The sequence below is a fragment of the Triticum dicoccoides genome, chromosome 6A (assembly GCF_002162155.2).
Source record: "Triticum dicoccoides isolate Atlit2015 ecotype Zavitan chromosome 6A, WEW_v2.0, whole genome shotgun sequence".
NCBI lineage: Eukaryota > Viridiplantae > Streptophyta > Magnoliopsida > Poales > Poaceae > Triticum > Triticum dicoccoides.
In genome coordinates, this window is record NC_041390.1 from 259,213,036 (window position 1) to 259,220,046 (window position 7,011).

Genomic DNA, 7,011 nt, shown 5'->3' on the forward strand with positions numbered 1-7,011 from the left:
TTCTTGAAGAATTTGTGAAGATATACCCTGTTGATGATGTGGCATGTAATATGAATTGCCTCAGGCCAAAAGCGAGGAGGCGTCTTGTACTCATCAAGCATAGTGCGGGCCATCTCAACAAGAGTCCTGTTCTTGCGCTCTACGATGCCATTTTGCTGAGGAGTATACAGAGCAGATAACTCATGAGTAATACCAAGTTCATCAAGATAGTCATCAAGACCAGTGTTCTTGAACTCAGTTCCATTATCACTTCTAATGTGCTTGATCTTCACACCAAAGTTGGTTGAAGCCCTTGATGAAAATCATTTGAAGACTTCCCGCACTTCTATTTTGTAGGTGATGATATGACACCATGTGTATCGAGAATAATCATCAACAATGACAAAGCCATATAAGGATGCAGCATTAGTAAATGTGGCATAGTGAGTAGGGCCAAAGAGATCCATGTGAAGTAATTCAAATGGTCGAGTAGTAGTCATGATAGTCTTCGTTGGATGCATGGCCTTGGTCATTTTTCCAGCTTCACATGCTCTGCATAAGTGATCCTTGAGGAATTTGACATTTTCAATGCCAATGACATGCTTCTTCTTCGCGAGCGTGTGCAAATTCCTCATGCCAGCATGGACAAGTCGTCGATGCCATAGCCAGCCTTCTGAAGCTTTTGCAAGTAGACATGTAGCAGGTTGTGGTCTTGTAGAGAAATCAACAATACACAAATCTCCTCTCTAAAGCCTTTGAAGACTTTGGAATTGTCAGCTTCCATGATCACAACACAACAATACTTGCCAAAGACAACAACCATATCAAGATCACAAAGCATTGAGACAGACATGAGGTTGAACCCTAAGGACTCGACAAGCATGACTTTGTCCATGTGTCGATCCTTTGAAATTGCAACCTTACCTAGACCCAATACCTTGCTTTTGCCTTTGTCAGCGTAGGTGATATGCTTCAGATGTGATGGAGATAAATTAGTGTCCATCAATAAGCTCATGTCACCAGTCATGTGATTTGTACATCCACTATCGAGGACCCACTTAGTGGCTTTGGGTTGATCATCATGCAGATGAATTAGTGCAGCTTACAAATTCATATACTTCATCAGTGAAGAATATGATATTAATTTCATCAGATCAATTTCATCAAGCAATAAAATAGATAAAGCAGTATGAGGACGTGAGAAATGAAAATTCATATCTTCATGATTAGCTTGCGTCCTTTCAAGCACATTCAGGTCTCCAGCAAATTCTTCAGACGATTAAGTTCGTCTGGAGACCTGATCCTACATAAGAGATTAGTTCTTTTTCTTCGCCACCCACATCTGAAGGGTGGCAAAGAGTTCATCATTTTGCGAGCTCCATAAGAGAAAGGTGGCATAGATGCCAATCCACTTCGTTACACATAAGAGGGGTTAGGGTAAGCATAAGAGTAAGTAGAGAAATTCTTCGAGGACTTATGAACATAATGATTTGAAGAATAATGCACATATCCATAATCCTTAGATCTTCCATGCGAAACAGACGGGTTAGCACGATGATGTTCGTATGAGGACTTTGATCCTTTTGAGGAATTTGATTGATGTGAGGAGTTTGGTCCGTATGAGGACTTGGATCCATATGGAGAATTTGGTCCATATAAAGAATTTGATCTGGGGTTCCTATTCTTCACAGGTGGTGTCATGATGACATTCACCTCAAGATTTTCAAGGCACCTTTTGGGAACCCAGATTTTCTTCATAGGAGGACCGTTCCTGCAGTTAGTGCCAACATATCTAGCAAATACTTCACCATTCTGATTTTTGAACAGTTTATAGTTGGAGTCAATTGACTCATCATAAGAATATGAAGATTCACATGTAAAGCCAGATAAAGTAGATGGATCCACCGAAGGTTCCTTTGCAGCAACCCATGAGGTTTTGGGATACTACTCGGGTTTCTAGTAGGTCCCATCAACATTGACTTTCCTCTCAAAGGCAATACCCTCTTTCCTATTGTTCCTGTTGAGGATCTACTTTTTAAGCACGTCACAAAGAGCCTGATGCCCTTTGAGGATTTTGTACATGCCTTTCATATACAATTCCTTCAACCCTGCATCATTAGTGATACTAGCAATGTCCTCAGATGAGGAATCAGTGATAGCAGAGGCAGTTGAAGAATTTGCAGCAATGGAAGTGTTTGAGCATTCAAGTGAAGAATTAGCAGTTTCACGTTCAATGCACTTCAAACATGGAGGAACAAATTCATCCTCAGTAGCGGTGATCTGTTGAGAAAGTAATGAATCATGCTCCTTCTGAAGATCTTCATAACTCACTCTTAACTGCTCAAGATCTTGCTTTCCTTGAAGAAATTCATAAGAAAGCTTCTCATGATCAGATAGGAGAGTGTTATGATGACCTTGAAGATTGTCAAACTTGGACTAAAGTCTCTGAAGATTTTTAGTCAAAATTTTAGTGTGATCCATTTGCTCGCCCAACATATCATCGCTCTCATTTAGCATGTTTTGAACTTTTTCCAAAGCTCTTTGTTGTTTAGTGGCAAGGGAAGCAAGTTTGACATAACTGGGTCCAAATTCATCACGAGATTCATCATCACTTGACTCAGATAAGTAGGAGTCAGTTACCTTAGCACCTTTTGCCATAAGGCATGGTGAAGAGGATGATGACTCTGGATTGAAAGTCATAGCCTTGCACGATTCCATGAATTCTTCGAACCAGGGATCATGGTGAGATCGATGACCTTCATAGACCTCAGAGAGTCAGTCCGAGATGAGTTTCGCATGGCTGAGATGCATAACGTTCCTGAACTGATTTTGTGACAAGCTGGAGCAAATGATGTCCTTTGCCATGAGGTTGAGAAGTGTGTATTTGCGAATATCATCAGCCTCCGCCATCTTGCATAGGTCAGTAAGACAAATCTCGGTGACGGTCCAAAGTTCACTGTTCATCGCCATGAGGCGTTTCTTCATCATGGCCTTCCACTTGGGATAATCATGACCATCAAAGATGGTTCAAGTCACAGTCTTCATTCCTGTGGTCGACATAACTAAAACTCCAGGCGGTTAAACCAAAATAAAATAGAACAAGAGAGTACCTTGCTCTGATACCAATTGAAAGTGCATTATATCGACTAGAGGGGGTGAATAGGCGATTTTTATGAATTCTTCACTGAGGAATTTCAGGGTGAGGAAATTCCTGAGTGAAGGACTATTTGCAGCAGAATAAGTACTCAGAACTAAAGATTATAGAGCATGAGCATGGTCTTCATGATGAAAAGAAAACAAGCACAGAGTACAGAAAGCGTAAACACAGGATAAACAGAATGAAGACAAACAGACTAAAGAAATTGAGCTGAGGAAATAAAGAAAGTCTTTAGTCAAAGTCTTCAAACAGATATGAACAAGCACACAACACAGAAATGAGGAAATGAAAGGGTTGAGGAAATGGAACTAGTTAGCTCGGTGAAGACAATAATTTGGTAGACAAGTTCCAACTGTTGTGACAGTTGTACATCTGGTTAGGGCAGCTACGTATTTAAACATGTGGACACACAGTCCCGGACAACCAGTCCTGAACACGTAGCTCAGGACACTTAGTCCTCACAGTATTCCCCTGGAGCTAAGGTGAAACAGACCTCGCCCAATCACTCGGGGTAAGTCTTCAGGTGACTTCCAAACCTTCACAGACTCGGTCACTCAGCGATCCACAATTTCCTCTTGGATGTTGTAAGCCATGACGCCTAACCATCTGGAAGATGCACAGTCTTCAAAGGTAACAATCGTCGGATCCACGCAGGATCAATCTCTTCAGTGATGCTCAATCACTTTGGGTTTGTAGGTTCTTGGGTTTGGGTTTTCCTCACTTGATGATTTTCACTCAAAGTCCTTGGAGGATGGGATGCTCTCAAATGACAAGTGTCAGTTTCTCTCGGAGCAGCCAACCAGCTAGTGGTTGTAGGGGGCGGCTATTTATAGCCTAGTGAGCAGCTCGACATGATAAGACATAAATGCCCTTCAATGATATGACCGTTAGGTGGGTAGATATTTTGGGATAGCTGGCACATATCACAACACCGGTCGGAATTTTGAGTATCAAATTTCTCAAGGCTATCATGTTCCTCATTGTGTATGCAATCCGCACTGGCAAATTCCTAACTCCTCAGTCGGAACAAATTCCTCAGAGACCGTAAGAACTTCGTCTCTGTCACTTAAGAAATTGACTGAACTGTATGAGATTTCCAATGGCTTCACTCAAAGGGATTGGTAGGTGTAGGATTTTGAGTTGAGCATCACATGGAAATTTTTCCTTAGTATTTCCTCAACCCCCTTTAACGGTATGGTGTTTCCTATGACTCAAGAAAGAGAAAATGAAACTATGAAAACAAAAGTCTTCATGCTTCATGTTCCTCGAATGAATACCAAGTCTTCAGGATTACACCAATTTCTCCACTTTCAAAGTCTTCAGAAAGTCTTCAGAAATCCAAAGTCTTCAGTCGAAGAACTTCATTTTTAGGCGTCGACTTTCTCCGTAAATATCAAACTCCTCATAGAATTAAAGACCTGTGTACACTCACAAACTCATTAGTCCCTTAACCTATAAGTCTTCAATACACCAAAATCACTAAGGGGCACTAGATGCACTTACACATCTACTCTGTTATAAAATTTATTCAGATATTTAAGAAGCAGAGCATCATTTTGCAGTTCCAGATTGAGTATTCCATGTCCTCCCTTAAGTTTGGGCCTATAGACCAGAGGCCAGGCAGCCAAAGAATGCCCCTTCTCCTGACCATATTTCCTCCACAGACACTGCCTCTGAATTCTTTCCAATTTCTTTAGGATACCCTTTGGTATTGACAGACTACAAAGTAAATATATAGGCAGTGAGGAGATAACAGAGTTTAACAGCTGCAACCTACTACCTTGGGGCAAAAACCATGAACTAGCAGTTAGCCTTCTTTCCATGCACTCTACTAGAGGTAGCAGATCAATAATTATGGGCCGAGTGGTGCCCACAGGTAATCCCAAATATGTGAAAGGCATTGAACCTAACTGACAACCAAATTGGGTAGCTAGAATAGAGGCAACAGTAGTTTCCACATTAATTGGATACATTGAAGATTTGTGGAAGTTAATCTGCAAGCTAGTTGCCAAAGAAAATGAATTCAATACTACTTTGAGAACCTCCAATTGAGCTGTACCAGCAGCCACAAATAGCAAAGTATCATTTGCATACTGCACCACTGGGTAGTCAGGGTCATGTGTTGCCAAGGATAAAGTTAGCAAGCCCTGACGCAGGAGATCATTAATCATAGTCTGCAAAAGATCAGCAACAATTACAAAGAGCGAGGGAGAGATGGGATCTCCTTGCTTTACACCGCACTTACACTTGAAGTGCTTTCCAGATACACCATTCAACAAAATGGAAGAAGTTGCAGATGATAACAGCTGTTGAACCCAGGTGATCCATTTGCTGTCAAATCCTTTTGCCATAAGAATCTTTATAATTGCCTCAAGCTGAATAGAATCAGAAGCCTGTTCAAAGTCAAGCTTCCGCAATATTATTGGCTGGTTTGATTGGTTGCACTAATGAATATATTCAAAGGTCCATGCAATACAATCTTGAATTGTTTTTGGCTTAATAAAACCATACTGATTCTTATGAACACATTTGGTGATTTCTTCTTGAAACCTATTAGTTGCAAGCTTAGTGAGAAACTTCAGCCCACACTGGTCAGAGAAATTGGCCTAAAATCTCCAACAACCTCAGTTGTTTGCTTTTTAGGGATCAATGTAATGAAGGCCTCATTGAGATTATCCAAATGAGCAGTTCCTGCATGAAATTCCTTCACCAGCCTAATAAAATCAAATATGCCAACACCTCTTCATAAAAAGCCCATTAAAGCCATCAGGCCTAGGTTCCTTATCAATGGGCAATTCTTATAATGACATGTTCAATTTCCTTTACCTCAAAAGGTATTGTGAGCACCTCAAGCCCCTGCACTTTTGGAATCAGAGATAGAATGTCATTGCCCAACAAAATCGGCTTGACAGTTTCCATTCTACCCTGGAAAGTCTCCAAAAATTTCTTAGCCATTTCCCCATGGTCTAAAGAAATTGTACCATCAGACAGCTGTAGGCTAGCAATAGAATTCTTCCTATACCTCTCAGTTTCCATGGCCTGTAAGAATTTGAATTTTCTTCTCCCACTTAGATATATCTAATAGTGCATCTTTTCCTCCAGTATAAAAACTGCAAGTGCAAAAGGTGCTCATGGTGCAACTTCACCACCTTCCTAAAATTGAATTCACATTTGGACAAGGGCCTCGAATCCTCCAAATTATCTAACCAGAGGATTACCCAATTGCATTCTCAATTGCATTCTCAATTGCATTTCTTGAGTGCAAACCTCAAGGATTTTAATTTGTCCACAATAACTGCTAAGATATGAGTTTTATGAGAAGTTTTTTCCAAACCTCCTGCACACATTCCATAAAGCCAAGTTGATGCACCCAATAGTTTTCAAATTTGAAAATGTGAGCTTTTGGGATGGTGGTGCAGACAGATATTAAACAAGGAACATGATCTGAAGCAGTTTTAGCAAGAGGTGTGACTTGTTTCATGGGATATTTGCTGATCCAACTAGCAGATGTAAAAAACCAATCCAATTGTTCAAGGAGTGGAATATCCTGCATGTTTGACCAGGTGAATCTCCTGCCCTTTAAAGGAAGTTCCAACAGACCCAAATGACCTATGATCTCATTAAAGATGAAAATATCATTGACATCTCCACCAGGAAGATTTTGATTATCCATGGATCTTATGAAATTAAAATCTCCCAATAACATCCATTTCTGCTCAGGTTGTACCTAAAGATTGTAGAGCCAGGTAACAAATTCATCTCTCATTACACCTTGGCAAGGCCCATAGACATTTACCAAAAACCATTGATCACTGCTATGCACCGAAATGAAACTGATCACAATCCCAAAGGGTTTTACTTCCATTAGATTACCC